General features: G+C 38.6%; 2 non-coding genes across 2 annotated transcripts; one reads left to right on the forward strand and one right to left on the reverse strand.

Annotated features, from left to right (window-relative positions):
• Window positions 1–562: 562 nt before the first annotated feature.
• LOC148562557 (small nucleolar RNA R71) lies at window positions 563–670 on the forward strand. The gene has a single exon (XR_015886729.1). It is a non-coding gene; the product is annotated as a small nucleolar RNA R71 (small nucleolar RNA).
• Window positions 671–12991: 12321 nt separating this feature from the next.
• LOC148562558 (small nucleolar RNA R71) lies at window positions 12992–13099 on the reverse strand. The gene has a single exon (XR_015886628.1). It is a non-coding gene; the product is annotated as a small nucleolar RNA R71 (small nucleolar RNA).
• Window positions 13100–16895: the final 3796 nt, after the last annotated feature.

Genomic DNA, 16895 nt, shown 5'->3' on the forward strand with positions numbered 1-16895 from the left:
GCTTAGAATTCTCTGTCTGTTGCTGAGAAGATGATGGAAAAGGCTTGCTATTGCTAAACATGTTTCTTCCACCATTGTTGTTGTTGAAACCTTGTTGAGGTCTCTGTTGATCCTTCCATGAGAGATTTGGATGATTTCTCCATGAAGGATTATAGGTGTTTTCATAGGATTCTCCCATGTAATTCACCTCTTCCATTGCTGGGTTCTCAGGATCATAAGCTTCTTCCTCAGAGGAAGCTTCCTTAGTACTGCCTGTTGCTGCTTGCATTTCAGACAGACTCTGAGAAATTATATTGACTTGCTGAGTCAATATTTTATTCTGAGCCAATATGGCATTCAGAGTATCAATCTCAAGAACTCCTTTCTTCTGAGTTGACCCATTATTCACAGGATTCCTTTCAGAGGTGCACATGAATTGGTTATTTGCAACCATTTCAATGAGTTCTTGAGCTTCTGCAGGAGTCTTCTTCAGATGAAGAGATCCTCCAGGAGAGCTATCCAATGACATCTTGGATAGTTCAGACAGACCATCATAGAAGATTCCTATGATGCTCCATTTTGAAAGCATGTCAGAAGGGCACCTTCTGATCAATTGCTTGTATCTCTCCCAAGCTTCATAGAGGGACTCACCATCCTTCTGTCTAAAGGTTTGGACTTCCACTCTAAGCTTACTCAATTTTTGAGGTGGAAAGAACTTTGCCAGGAAGGCATTGACTAGCTTTTCCTAAGAGTTCAGGCTTTCCTTAGGTTGTGAATCCAACCATGTTCTAACTCTGTCTCTTATAGCAAAAGGAAAAAGCATAAGTCTGTAGACTTCAGGGTCAACCCCATTGGTCTTGACAGTGTCACAGATTTGCAAGAACTCAGCTAAGAATTGATGAGGATCTTCCAATGGAAGTCCATGAAACTTGTAATTATGTTGCATTAGAGAAACTAATTGAGACTTAAGCTCAAAGTTGTTTGCTCCAATGGCAGGGATTGAGATGCTTCTCCCATAGAAATCAGGAGTAGGTGCAGTAAAGTCACTGATGAGCGGATAATTTATATGCTTTTTGGCATTGTTTTTAGTATGTTTCTAGTAAGATCTAGTTACTTTTAGGGATGTTTTCATTAGTTTTTATGTTAAATTTACATTTTGGGACTTTACTATGATTTTGTGTGTTTTTCTGTGATTTCAGGTATTTTCTGGCTGAAATTGAGGGACTTGAGCAAAAATCAGATTCAGAGGTTGAAGAAGGACTACTGATGCTGTTGGATTCTGACCTCCCTGCACTCAAAATGGATTTTCTGGAGCTACAAAACTCAAAATGGCGCGTTTCCAATTGCGTTGGAAAGTAGACATCCAGGGCTTTCCGGCAATATATAGTAGTCCATACTTTGCCCGAGTTTAGATGATGCAAACTGGCGTTCAACGCCAGCTCTCTGCCCAATTCTGGCGTCCAGCGCCAGAAACAAGCTGCAAAGTGGAGTTCAACGCCCAAACTAGCACAAAAGCTGGCGTTCAATTCCAAGAAGGACCTCTACACGTGCAACACTCAAGTTCAGCCCAAGCACACACCAAGTGGGCCCCGGAAGTGGATTTATGCATTAATTACTTACTTCTGTAAACCCTAGTGACTAGTTTATTATAAATAGGACTTTTTACTATTGTATTAGATATCTTTGATCAGTTGTATGCTATCTTAGATCACGTTTGAGGGCTGGCCTCTCGGCCATGCCTGGACCTTCTTCACTTATGTATTTTCAACGGTAGAGTTTCTACACTCCATAGATTAAGGTGTGGAGCTCTGCTGTTCCTCAAAGATTAATGCAAAGTACTACTGTTTTCTATTCAATTCAACTTATTCCGCTTCTAAGATATTCATTCGTACTTCAACCTGAATGTGATGAAAGTGACAATCATCATCATTCCCCATGAACGCGTTCCTGACAACCACTTCCATTCTACTTTCGATTGAATGAGTGTCTCTTAGATCTCTTAATCAGAATCTTCGTGGTGTAAGCTAGAATGATGGCGGCATTCAAGAGAATCCAGATAGTCTAAACCTTGTCTGTGGTATTCTGAGTAGGATTTAATGATTGAATGACTGTGACGAGCTTCAAACTCGCGAGTGCTGGGCGTTAGTGACAGACGCAAAAGGAGGGTGAATCCTATTCCAGCATGATCGAGAACCGACAGATGAATAGCCGTGCCGTGACAGGGTGCGTTGACCATTTTCACTGAGAGGAGGGGATGTAGCCACTGACAACGGTGATGCCCTTTCATAAAGCCAGCCATGGAAAGGAGTAAGACTGATTGGATGAAGACAGCAGGAAAGCGGAGGTTCAGAGGAACGAATGCATCTCCATACGCTTATCTGAAATTCTCACCAATGATTTACATAAGTAATTCTATCCTTCTTTTATTACTAAATTTTGAAAACTACATAACTGTTTTATATCCGCCTGACTGAGATTTACAAGGTGACCATAGCTTGCTTCATACCAACAATCTCCGTGGGATTCGACCCTTACTCACGTAAGGTATTACTTGGACGACCCAGTGCACTTGCTGGTCAGTTATGCGAAGTTGTGAAAATATGTTTAGACCATGGTTCTGTGCATCCGTTTTTGGTGCCATTGCCAGGGAATCAATTTCGAACAACAATTCACAACCTGAGTAACAATTTCGCATACCAGTCACCAAGCACCTTCTTTGCATTGTTGGCATTGTTGTTGTTTTCGGCTGCCATGGTTTCTTCTTCTTTGAAGAGTTCTGTTAGGCCCTCTAAAGAGAATTGTTCTTTAGCTTCTCTTAGCTTTCTCTTCAAGGGCCTTTTAGGTTCAGGATCAGCTTGAACAAGTATGCCTTTATCTTTGTTCCTACTCATATGAAAGAGAAGAGAACAAGAAAGTATGGAATCCTCTATGTCACAGTATAGAGATTCCTTGAAGTGTCAGAGGAAAAGAAGAATAGAAGGAGGAGGGGAGAAGAGGGAATTCGAACTTATCAAGAGGGACAGAGTTCGAATTGCACCTTGATGAGGAGTCTTAGTCCCTTAAATAGAAGGATGTGAGAAGAGGGGAAGAAATTTTCGAAATTAATTAAGAGATTTTAAAAAGAAATTTGAAAATTTGATTGAGATTTTCGAAAACTAAGATTGGGAAAGAAATAAAGTGATTTTTGAAAAAGATTTTGAAATTAGAAAAAGATATGATTAAAAAAAATAATTTTGAAAAAGATGTGATGGAAAAGATATGTTTGAAAAGATATGATTGAAAATCAATTTAGAAAAAGAAAATTTTTAAAATTAAAGTTGATTACTTGACTCTCAAGAAATTAAAAGATATGATTTTAAAATTTAAAGTTTGATCCTTTCTTAATAGGTAAGTAACAACTTGAAAATTTTGAAGTAAATCTTCAATTGAAGCAAGGATTTTTGAAAATGGTAAAAATAAATATAAAATGGAAAGAAATTGATTTTGAAAGAGATATGATTGAAAAGATATGATTTGAAAAAGATTTGATTTTGAAAAATTATGAAAACTTGAAAAAAATGTGAATTAAAAACAAAATCTTCCCTCTAGTGCCATCCTGGCGTTAAACGCCCAGAATGGTGCCCATTCTAGCGTTTAACGCCCAAATCTCTACCTTTTTGGGCGTTAAACGCCCAGCCAGGTACCCTGGCTGGCGTTTAAACGCCAGTTTTCCTTCTTCACTGGGCATTTTGAACGCCCAGCTTTTTCTGTTTGATTCCTCTTCTGAATGTTCTGAATCTTCAATTCTCTGTATTATTGACTTGAAAAGACATAGTTTTAAAATATTTTTGAATTTTTGATGATGAGAAACAATAAAAATGCAACTAAGATCACATAAACAACGCATGCAAGACACCAAACTTAAATGTTTGTATACTAAGGACTATAACAATAAAAAAAATGCATATGAAAAACAACAAAACACACTAAACAAGAGAATTTAAAGATCAGAGCAAGGAAATCATCAAGAACAACTTGAAGATCAATGAAGAACAATATGTATAAATTCGAAAAATGCAAGAAGAACAGAAACATACAATTGACACCAAACTTAAAATTAAGCAATAGACTCAAACAAGAAACATAAAATATTTTTGGTTTTATGATTTTATGAAATTTTTTTGTGATTTTCAAAAATTATATAGAAAAGAAAATAAAGAGGATAAAAAATTTTAATAAGAATTCCAGGAATCATGCAATATTAGTCTAAAGCTTCAGTCTAAAAAGATTAGACATGTTTAGCTAAGCTTCAGCAGGACATTACATTCAACAGCTAAATTGATGGGAATCAATCAGCTTTTGTGATGATAAGAACATCACCTTGAAACTCTAGAATTCATTCTTAAAAATTCTGAAAAGCACCTAATCTAAGCAACAAGATGAACTGTTAGCTGTCCAAACTCAAACAATCCCCGGCAACGGCGCCAAAAACTTGGTGCACGAAATTGTGATCATCAACAATGGCGCCAAAGACTTGGAGCTATCAAACGTGAATCACACTTTGTCACAATTCCGCACAACTAACCAGCAAGTGCACTAGGTCGTCCAAGTAATAAACCTTACGTGAGTAAGGGTCGATCCCACGGAGATTGTCGGCTTGAAGCAAGCTATGGTCATCTTGTAAATCTCAGTCAGGAAGATTCAAATGGTTATGGAGTTTAAGGTGATGAAAATAAACATAAAATAAAGATAGAGATACTTATGTAATTCATTGGTGGATTTCAGATAAGCGTATGAAGATGCTTTGTTCCCCTTGAACCTCTGCTTTCCTATTGCCTTCTTCTAATCATTCATACTCCTTTCCATGGCAAGCTTTATGTTGGGCATCACCGTTGTCAATGGCTACATCCTATCCTCTCAGTGAAAATGGTCCTGATGCTCTATCACAACATCGGCTAATCAGCTGTCGGTTCTCGATCATGTCGGAATAGGATCCATTGATCCTTTTGCGTCTGTCACACGCCCCACAATCGCGAGTTTGAAGCTCGTCACAATCATCCCTTCCCAGATCCTACTCGAAATACCACAGACAAGGTTTAGACTTTCTGGATCTTAGGAACGACCGTCAATAATTCTAGCCTATACCACGAAGGTTCCAATCTTAGATTAAAAACCCAAGAGATACGCATTCAAGCCATTGCTAGTAGAATAGAGGTGGTTGTCAGGCACATGTTCATAGGTGAGAATGATGATGAGTGTCACGGATCATCACATTCATCAAGTTGAAGAATGAATGAATATCTTGGAGAAGAAATAGACTTGAGTTGAATAGAAAAACAATAGTACTTGTATTAATTCATGAAGAACAGCAGAGCTCCACACCTTAATCTATGGTGTGTAGAAACTCCACTGTTGAGAATACATAAGAACAAGGGTCAGGCATGGCCGTGAGGCCAGCCTCCCAAAATGTGACTAGTGTATGAAAGTATGAGTAAAAGATCTAAAGTATATGAAAAGTATGAAAATACAATAGCAAAAGGTCCTATTTATAGAGAACTAGTAGCCTAGGGTTTACAGAAATCAGTAATTAATGCAAAAATATTCTTCCGGGCCCACTTGGTGTGTGCTTGGGCTGAGCATTGAAACTTTCATGTGTAGAGACTTTTCTTGGAGTTAAACGCCAGCTTTTGTGCCAGTTTGGGCGTTTAACTCCAGCTTTAGTGCCAGTTTGGGAGTTAAACGCTAGAATTCTTGAGCTGACTTGGAACGCCTGTTTGGTCCATCAAATCTTGGGCAAAGTATAGACTATTATATATTTCTAGAAAGCCCAGGATGTCTACTTTCCAACGCAATTGAGAGCGTGCCATTTGGGCTTCTGTAGCTCCAGAAAATCCACTTTGAGTGCAGGGAGGTCAGAATCCAACAGCATCTGCAGTCCTTTTTCAGCCTCTGAATCAGATTTTTGCTCAGGTCCCTCAATTTCAGCCAGAAAATACCTGAAGTTACAGAAAAATACAAAAACTCATAGTAAAGTTCAGAAAATTGAATTTTAAATAAAAACTAATTAAAATATACTAAAAACATACTAAAAACAATGCCAAAAAGTGTATAAATTATCCGCTCATCAGGCTACTACAAGGTGTCCGACCTCGAAGGATGAGAGTTACCAAGGTCATGGCACGCGTGTAACCTAAGAAGATACTACACTTAGAAAGTAATAAAGATCTTAGGTCAATGTGCACTCTTTTTCCTGAAAAGGTTTTTTAATGAGGCGCCAAGCCAAGATCTACAAGATTGCCGGATTTAGAAGGGTAAGCACTTTTATGTATACGCGTGTAACCTAAGAAGATACTACACTTAGAAAGTAATAAAGATCTTAGGTCAATGTGCACTCTTTTTCCTGAAAAGATTTTTTAATGAGGCGCCAAGCCAAGATCTACAAGATTGCCGGATTTAGAAGGGTAAGCACTTTTATATATATATATATATATATATATATTCCTGTTTATATGCCTATTTTCTACTTGAATAAAACTTTTCAGATTTAAAAATTTCCTACCAAGACGCATTAATCTGAGCGCAGAAATTCATCGCCGGCAAAGATAAAAACAGAATTCATCACACGATTTCGACAAGGTCGGCAAAGATGAAAACAGAATTCATCACCCGATTTTGACAATGTCGGCAAAGATGAAAACAGAATTCATCACCCAATTTCGACAAGATCGGCTAAGATGAAAGCGATAAAAATAGATTAATGCAAGAAGTTATAAAAAGTAATCCATAAAAAGTGGCTTGACGATGTCTGACTAAAAATAGAATACTAAAAATAACTTAGCAACAACTCGGACCGACAAGAGACGTCGGACCAACAAAAGCTACAGCTTGGACCGACAAGAGAAGTCGGACCAACGAAAGTTATGGCTTGCACCGACAAGTAAAGTCAGACCGACGAGAAACGTGAGTTAAAAGGGATATGGTTTAGCCCAAAAAGCCACGGCTCCACAACAAGGCTATCGAAATTATCCAGACTAACTAAAAAATGGTTCAACCAAAACGCTAAAAAGTTATCGGACAAAGTTAGCCCCAAAGGTCATCTCGCCCCAAACAAAAGATGGACTAAACAAAGATCTAAAGGTGGTCGGACAACCAAGTACCAACGCTCTATAAAGATCTACAAAAGTTGCAAAGACACGGACAGTATAGAAATATACACTTCAAAATAAAAACATTTAAAAGACTCAAAAGGCCACCTGAAAGGCAAGCCTCAAGAGTTTAAAAGTGTTTTGTTAAAGTTGCATAAGAAGCAAATAAGAATTAAAGAAGTTCACCATCACAAAAAATAAAGTTTAAAAATCCCACAAATCAGGCTGTACAGATCAAACCCAAAAAATCATAGAGGATCCAAAGTTTTTCCAATAACGGCATCCATAGATAAAGGTGGAGGAACAACGTTCATAGGGGTGGCGTCCATAGTTCCATCATCCCGATTAAGAATTTGACAATCCGGATCAGGTTCGGGATGGCCAACCTCAGCAGAAGGAGTTGAAGAAGTCGTGGCTGCAGAAGCTTTGACTGGTGGCGCAGGAGGAGGAGGTCCGTCATCTTCGTCATCCGGGGCGGGCACTATTTTACCATCCTCCACTACATTGTCCAGGCTAAAGAGAGTAACGTCGAGTTCAAGAGCAAGAACTCGGACCTGTGCCTTCAAATTTTCATAAGCACTCGTCACGGTATCTACAAGGTGACCCTGGAGATTGGCATAATTCTCAAGGGCAGATTCGAGCCTCTCCCTCAGCTCCAACACCTCGGCATAATTGCGGGTATAACTCTCTTTGTGTTTCTTCGCCATCTCCTCAGCCAAATTTACAGCCGCCTCAGCCTTGATAGCTCGAGACTTCTCCTTCTCCAAGTCCAGCTCTAGCTTCGCCACCCTAGCATCCAGCTCATCCTTCAAGCCCTTGATTCTATCAAACTCTGACTTGGCATCCTCAAGAAAAGCTTTCGTCGCATGGACTGGGGAGCCCTGGACAGTGCGATATAAGGCCGCACCCATATGGGCCATCCGGATACTGTTATTAGTGATAAAGCTCAAGTGTTGAAGGAGGGACATATCATCCATTGAAAGTTAACCAAAAGGAGCAATTTGATTATCAACAAACCCCACAGCATCAAAATCAGGGGCATCCAAGTCGAAAGGATCCACAGTTTTCTATTTTTCCACAGTTTTCTGTTTTTTGGGAGGAGGACCAGCAGTAGGAGAGCAGACAGCACCAGAGGTCGAATGGGGAGGATCAGAAGGAACCAAGCGAACCTGGAGAGTCGGGATGACTTTCCTCAACCCAGCAGTGTCCAAGGTCGGCTTCTTCAGAGAAGCTTGAGACGATCCTTCTCCAGAAGTCTTGGCTGAGATATTTTGAGTGGCCATTGCCTTCTTAGCCCTATGAAAATGCTTCATAGAATCAGAAGACTTTACCATCTCTGAAAAAGCAAAAACGAAATCCAGTTACAAGAAAGAAAGATATAGATCGGCAAAATAAACAAATACAAGAAAAATCACGATACCCAATTCAGCCTTAAAAAGGGAAGGATCCCTTAAAAATTTTTAGGGATCAAGATGGGGAGGCTCTCCCCAATTTTCCTCTAACACATTCACAAAGGCCTACTCGGCCTCATCCAAGCTTTCCCAAGAATACCTAGCTACTACCACATTCTTTTGCCAGCATAATGGAAAGGCGGGCTCATTGTTCTCATCCAAGAAAAAAGGGTGAACACCCTCAGCAGCTCGGACCTTGAAATAATAGTTCTTAAAATCCCTAAAGGATTCGTCATACATAGAGAAAACTTTCTTTCCTTGAGTAGCTCGAAAAGAAACCCAGGAGGCTTTCTTCTTCGCTACCCCATGCTTCGTCAGAACAAAAAGGTAAAGAAAGAGAGTTTGGGTAGGTCGGATATCCATTTCTTGACACAGCAATTGGAAAATTTTTATAAAGCCCCAAGAGTTCAGATGGAGCTAAGACGGAGCTACATTGTAGGACCACAGTAACTCGGTCTCAAAGGGGGTAAAAGGAATGGTAATATTCAATTGACTAAAGAAATAGTCATAAGCGTAGAAAAGGGACGTTATTCTGGAATCAAATGGGGAAACCTAACCCTCTCCTCAAGATCAGCTGACACTAGCTCATAATTTTTCTCTTGATCCCTATTGATGAGCGGATAATTTATACGCTTTTTGGCATTATTTTTAGTATATTTTTAGTAGAATCAAGTTACTTTTAGGGATGTTTTTATTAGTTTTTATGTTAAATTTACATTTCTGGACTTTACTATGAGTTTGTGTGTTTTTCTGTGATTTCAGGTATTTTCTGGCTGAAATTGAGGGACTTGAGCAAAAATCAGATTCAGAGGTTGAAGAAGGACTGCTGATGTTGTTGGATTCTGACCTCCTTGCACTCAAAGTGGATTTTCTGGAGCTACAGAACTCAAAATGGCGCGCTTCCAATTGCGTTGAAAAGTAGACATCCAGGGCTTTCCATCAATATATAATAATCCATACTTTGGCCGAGTTTAGATGATGTAAAAGGGCGTTGAACGCCAGTTCTACGCTGCTGTCTGGAGTTAAACGCCAGAAACACGTCACAAGCCAGAGTTGAACGCCAGAAATACGTTACAAACTGGCGTTCAACTCCAAGAATGACCTCTGCACGTGTAACATTCAAGCTCAGCCCAAGCACACACCAAGTGGGCCCCGAAAGTGGATTTATGCATTAATTACTTACTTCTGTAAACCCTAGTAACTAGTTTAGTATAAATAGGACTTTTTACTATTGTATTTGACATCTTTTGGACGCCTAGTTCTTAGATCATGGGGGCTGGCCATTCGGCCATGCCTGGACCTTTCACTTATGTATTTTCAACGGTAGAGTTTCTACACTCCATAGATTAAGGTGTGGAGCTCTGCTGTTCCTCAAAGATTAATGCAAAGTACTACTATTTTTCTATTCAATTCAACTTATTCCGCTTCTAAGATATTCATTCGCACTTCAACCTGAATGTGATGAACGTGACAATCATCATCATTCCCTATGAACGCATGCCTGACAACCACTTCCGTTCTACCTTAGATTGAATGAGTATCTCTTGGATCTCTTAATCAAAATCTTCGTGGTATAAGCTAGATTGATGGCGGCATTCATGAGGGTCCAGAAAGTCTAAACCTTGTCTATGGTATTCCGAGTAGGACTCTGGGATTGAATGACTGTGACGAACTTTAAACTCGCGAGTGCTGGGCGTAGTGACAGACGCAAAAAGAGGGTGAATCCTATTCCAGTATGATCGAGAACCTCAGATGATTACTGTGCCGTGACAGAGAATTTGGACCTTTTTCACAAGAGGATGGGATGTAGCCATTGACAACGGTGATGCCCTTACAGAAAGCTTGCCATGGAAAGGAGTAGGATTGATTGGATGAAGACAGCAGGAAAGCAGAGGTTCAGAGGAACGAAAGCATCTCTATGCGCTTATCTGAAATTCTCACCAATGAATTACATAAGTATTTCTATCCTTATTTTATTATTTATTTTCGAAAACTCGATAACTATTTTATATCCGCCTGATTGAGATTTACAAGGTGACCATAGCTTGCTTCAAGTCGACAATCTCCATGGGATCGACCCTTACTCACGTAAGGTTTATTACTTGGATGACCCAGTGCACTTGCTGGTTAGTTGTATCGAAGTTGTGAATGAAAAAAAATTTATTAAGACGTGCGTACAGAGTTTTTGGCGCCATTGCCTGAGATCACAATTTCGTGCACCAAGTTTTTGGCGCCGTTGCTGGGGAAAGAACGAACAACAAATTTTACAACCTCTGAGTAACAATTTCATACACCAAGTTTTTAGCGCCGTTGCCGGAGATTGTTTGAGTTTGGACAACTGACGGTTCATCTTGTTGCTTAGATTGGGTAATTTTCTTCTTATTTTCAAAAAGTTTTCAAAAAAAAATTTCAAAAATATTTCAAAAACTTTCTCCTTTGTTTTCGAAAAAAATAATAATAATAATAATAATAAAATACAAAAAAAATTTGAAAATCATAAAAATCAAAAATATTGTGTTTCTTGTTTGAGTCTTGAGTCAATTTTTAAGTTTGGTGTCAATTGCATACTCATCTTGCATTTTTCGAAAATTGCATTCATGCATTGCCTTCATCATGATCTTCAAGTTGTTCTTGATAAACCTTCTTGATTGATCTTCATGTTTTCTTGTTTTGTGTTGTATGGTGTTTTTCATATGCATTCTTGAATTCTTAGTGCCTAAGCATTAAAGATTTCTAAGTTTGGTGTCTTGCATGTTTTCTTTGCATCAAAAATTTTTCAAAAATATGTTCTTGATGTTCATCATGACATTCAAAGTGTTCTTGGTGTTCATCTTGACATTCATAGCATTCTTGCATGCATTCATTGTTTTGATCTAAAATCTCCATGCATTGAGCATTTTTAGTGTTTTTCTCTCTCATCATTAAAAATTCAAAAATAAAAAAATACCTTCCCTTTTTTTCTCTCTTAAAATTTCGAAAATTAGATTTGACTTTTTCAAAAATTTTAAAAAATTTAGTTGTTTTTATGAGTCAAATCAAATTTTCAATTTAAAAATCCTATCTTTTTCAAAATCTTTTTCAAAAATCAAATCTTTCTCATTTTTCTTATTTATTTTCGAAAATTTTTAAAATCTTTTTCTTAATTTTATCTCATAATTTTCGAAAATATCATCATCAATTAATGTTTTGATTCAAAAATTTCAAGTTTGTTACTTACTTGTTAAGAAAGATTCAAACTTTAAGTTCTAGAATCATATCTTGTGATTTCTTGTGAATCAAGTCATTAATTGGGATTTTAAAAATCAAATCTTTTTCAAAACTAATTTCAATCATATCTTTTCAAAAATATCTTTTCATCTTATCTTTTTCAGAATCATATCTTTTTAAAAACATAACTTTTTCAAAAATTTGATTTTAAAAAAATATCTTTTCTAACTTCTTATCTTCTTATCTTTTCAAAATTGATTTTCAAATTTGTTTCAACTAACTAACTAACTTTTTGTTTGTTTCTTATCTTTTTCAAAACTACCTAACTAACTCTCTCTCTCTCTAATTTTCGAAAATATCTTCCCCCTTTTTCAAAATTTCTTTTTAATTAACTAATTATTTTAATTTTTGATTTTAATTTTCAAAAATTACTAACCTTTTTCAAAAACTATTTTCGAAAATCACTAACTCTTTTTCAAAAATTATTTTCGAAAATCCTCTTTCTCTCTCATCTCATTCTATTTATTTATTCATCTACCAACATCTCTCCCTCACTCATCAAAAATCCGAACCCCCTCTCTCTCTCTCTGAGTTCAGATTTTCTCTTCTTCTTTTCTTCTACTCACATAAGGGAACCTCTATGCTTGGGCAAAAAGGATCTCTATTATTATTATTTCTCTGTTTCCTCTTTTTCATATGAGCAGGAGCAAGGACAAGAACATTCTTGTTGAAGCAGACCCTGAACCTGAAAGGACTCTGAAGAGGAAACTAAGAGAAGCTAAAATACAACAATCCAGAGATAACCTTTCAAAAATTTTCGAACAGGAAGAGGAGATGGCAGCCGAAAATAATAATAATGCAAGGAGGATGCTTGGTGACTTTACTGCACCTAATTCCAATTTACATGGAAGAAGCATCTCCATCCCTACCATTGGAGCAAACAATTTTGAGCTGAAACCTCAGCTAGTTTCTCTGATGCAACAAAACTGCAAGTTTCATGGACTTCCATCTGAAGATCCTTTTCAGTTCTTAACTGAATTCTTGCAGATATGTGATACTGTTAAGACTAATGGAGTAAATCCTGAAGTCTACAGGCTCATGCTTTTCCCATTTACTGTAAGAGACAGAGCTAGACTATGGTTGGATTCTCAACCTAAAGATAGCCTAAACTCTTGGGATAAGCTGGTCACGGCTTTCTTAGCCAAGTTCTTTCCTCCCCAAAAGCTTAGCAAGCTTAGAGTGGATGTTCAAACCTTCAAACAGAAAGAAGGTGAATCCCTCTATGAAGCTTGGGAGAGATACAAAGAACTGACCAAAAAGTGTCCTTCTGACATGCTTTCAGAATGGACCATCCTGGACATATTCTATGATGGTCTGTCTGAATTAGCTAAGATGTCATTGGATACTTCTGCAGGTGGATCCATTCACCTAAAGAAAATTCCTGCAGAAGCTCAAGAACTCATTGACATGGTTGCTAATAACCAGTTCATGTACACTTCTGAGAGGAATCCTGTAAGTAATGGGACGCCTCAGAGAAAGGGAGTTCTTGAAATTGATACTCTGAATGCCATATTGGCTCAGAATAAAATATTGACTCAGCAAGTCAATATGATTTCTCAGAGTCTGAATGGAATGCAAGCTGCATCCAACAGTACTCAAGAGGCATCTTCTGAAGAAGAAGCTTATGATCCTGAGAACCCTGCAATAGCAAAGGTGAATTACATGGGTGAACCATATGGAAACACCTATAATCCCTCATGGAGAAATCACCCAAATTTCTCATGGAAGGATCAACAAAAGTCTCAACAAGGCTTTAATAATGGTGGAAGAAACAGGTTTAGCAATAGCAAGCCTTTTCCATCATCCACTCAGCAACAGACAGAGAACTCTGAACAAAATACCTCTAATTTAGCAAACTTAGTCTCTGATCTTTCCAAGGCCACTGTAAGTTTCATGAATGAAACAAGGTCCTCCATTAGAAATTTGGAAGCACAAGTGGACCAGCTGAGTAAAAGGATCACTGAAATCCCTCCTAGTACTCTCCCAAGCAATACAGAAGAAAATCCAAAAAGAGAGTGCAAGGCCATTAAATTGACCATCATGGCCGAACCCACAAGAGGAGAGAAGGACGTGAATCCCAAGGAGGAAGACCTCCTGGGACGTTCAGTGATCAAAAAGGAGTCTCTCTCTGAGCAACCAAAGGAATCTGAGGCTCATCTAGAGACCATAGAGATTCCATTGAACCTCCTTACGCCCTTCATGAGCTCTGATGAGTATTATTCTTCTGAAGAGAATGAGGATGTTACTGAAGAGCAAGTTGCCAAGTTCCTTGGTGCAATCATGAAGCTGAATGCCAATTTATTTGGTAAAGAGACTTGGGGAGATGAACCTCCCCTGTTCACCAATGAACTAAATGCATTGGATCAACTGAGATTGCCTCAGAAGAAACAGGATCCTGGAAAGTTCCTGATACCTTGTACCATAGGTACCATGACCTTTGAGAAGGCTCTATGTGATCTTGGGTCAGGAGTAAACCTCATGCCACTCTCTGTAATGGAGAAACTGGGAATCTTTGAGGTACAAGCTGCTAAAATCTCATTAGAGATGGCAGACAATTCCAGAAAACAGGCTTATGGACAAGTAGAGGACGTGTTAGTAAAGGTTGAAGGCCTTTACATCCCTGCTGATTTCATAATCTTGGATACTGGAAAGGAAGAAGATGAATCCATCATCCTAGGAAGACCCTTCCTAGCCACAGCAAGAGCTGTGATTGATTTGGACAGAGGAAAATTGATCCTTCAATTAAATGAGGACAACCTTGTGTTTACAACTCAAGGATCTCTCTCTGCATCCATGGAGAGGAAGCATAAAAAGCTTCTCTCAAAGCAGAGTCAACCAAAGCCCCCACAGTCAAACTCTAAGTTTGGTGTTGGGAGGCCACAACCAAACTCTAAGTTTGGTGTCAAACCCCCATATCCAAACTCTAAGTTTGGTGTTGGGAGGTCTCAACAAAGCTCTGCACATCTGTGAGGCTCCATGAGAGCCCACTGTCAAGCTATTGACATTAAAGAAGCGCTTGTTGGGAGGCAACCCAATTTTTATTTAATTATATTTTTATTAGTTATATGTCTTTATAAGTACATGATCATGTGGAGTCACAAAATAAATCAAAAAATTGAGAACGGAATCAAAAACAGCAGAAAAAAAATCACACCCTGGAGGAGGACCTTACTGGCGTTTAAACGCCAGTAAGAAGCATCTTTTGGGCATTCAACGCCAGAACAGAGCATGGTTCTGGCACTGAACGCCAGAAATGGGCAGCATCTGGGCGTTTGAATGCCAGAAATGTACCCTGGAGAAGAGCTGGCGCTGAACGCCCAGAACAAGCATGGTTCTGGCATTCAACGCTAGAAATGGGCAACAAATGGGCGTTCAACGCCTAGAACAAGCACCAATCTGGCGCTGAACGCCCAGATTTGTGTGCAAGGGAATTTTGCATGCCTAATTTGGTGCAAGGTTGTAAATTTTTGAACACCTTAGGATCTGTGGATCCCACAGGATCACCTTAGGATCTGTGGACCCCACAGGATCCCCACCTACCTCCACTCACTTCTTCTCACCCCTCTTTCACACAATCCCATAAACACTCTTCCCCAAAACTCTTCACCAATCACCTCAATCTCTCTTCCCTATCACCACTTCACCACTCACATCCATCTTCACTTCCCAATAAACCCCACCTACCTTCAAAATTCAAAAATAAAACACAACCCTCTCTTCCCCTTCTTGGCCGAATACACCTCTCCCCCCTCTCCTCCATATTTTCTTCTTCTTCTTCATCTATTCTTTCTTTTCTTGCTCGAGGGCGAGCAACATTATAAGTTTGGTGTGGTAAAATCATAGCTTTTTTGTTTTTCCATAACCATTAATGACACCTAAGGCCAGAGAAACCTCAAGAAAGAGGAAAGGGAAGACAATTGCTTCCACCTCTGAGCCATGGGAGATGGAAAGATTCATCTCACAAGCCCATCACTAAGAAAAGGATGGGGCAAACAAGAGAGCACATTCATGGATCTCAACAGGCACATGAAGAAGCTCATCATCAAGAAACCCCTGAGATACCTCAAGGGATGCACTTTCCTCCATAGAATTTTTGGGAGCAAATCAACACCTCCCTAGGAGAATTAAGTTCCAACATGGGACAACTAAGGGTGGAACATCAAGAGCACTCCATCATCCTTCATGAAATAAGAGAAGATCAAAGAGCAATGAGGGAGGAGCAACAAAGACAAGGAAGAGACATAGAAGAGCTCAAAGATATCATTGGTTCCTCAAGAAGGAAACGCTACCATCACTAAGGTGGACTCATTCCTTGTTCTTACTTTCTCTGTTTTTCGTTTTCTCTATGATTAAGTGCTTATCTATATTTGTGTCTTATTACATGCTCATTAGTATTTAGTAACTATGTCTTAAAGTTATGAATGTCCTATGAATCCATCACCTCTCTTAAATGAAAAAAGTTTTAATTCAAAAGAACAAGAAGTACATGAGTTTCGAATTTATCCTTGAACTTAGTTTAATTATATTGATGTGGTGACAATACTTTTTGTTTTCTGAATGAATGCTTGAACAGTGCATATGTCTTTTGAAGTTGTTGTTTAAGAATGTTAAATATGTTGGCTCTTGAAAGAATGATGACAAGGAGACATGTTATTTGATAATCTGAAAAATCATAAAAATGATTCTTGAAGCAAGAAAAAGCAGCAAAGAACAAAGCTTGCAGAAAAAAAAATATAGTGAAAAAAAAAGAAAGAAAAAGAAAAAGCAAGCAAGAAAAAGCCAAAAGCTCTTAAAACCAAGAGGCAAGAGCAAAAAGCCAGTAACCCTTAAAACCAAAAGGCAAGGGTAATAAAAAGGATCCCAAGGCTTTGAGCATCAGTGGATAGGAGGGCCTAAAGGAATAAAATCTTGGCCTAAGCGGCTAAACCAAGCTGTCCCTAACCATGTGCTTGTGGCGTGAAGGTGTCAAGTGAAAACTTGAGACTGAGCGGTTAAAGTCAAGGTCCAAAGCAAAAAAAAAAAGTGTGCTTAAGAACTCTGGACACCTCTAATTGGGGACTTTAGCAAAGCTGAG

The sequence above is a fragment of the Arachis ipaensis genome, chromosome B6, assembly GCF_059453495.1.
Source record: "Arachis ipaensis isolate K30076 ecotype BB chromosome B6, ASM5945349v1, whole genome shotgun sequence".
In the NCBI taxonomy this organism is placed as follows: Eukaryota; Viridiplantae; Streptophyta; class Magnoliopsida; order Fabales; family Fabaceae; genus Arachis; species Arachis ipaensis.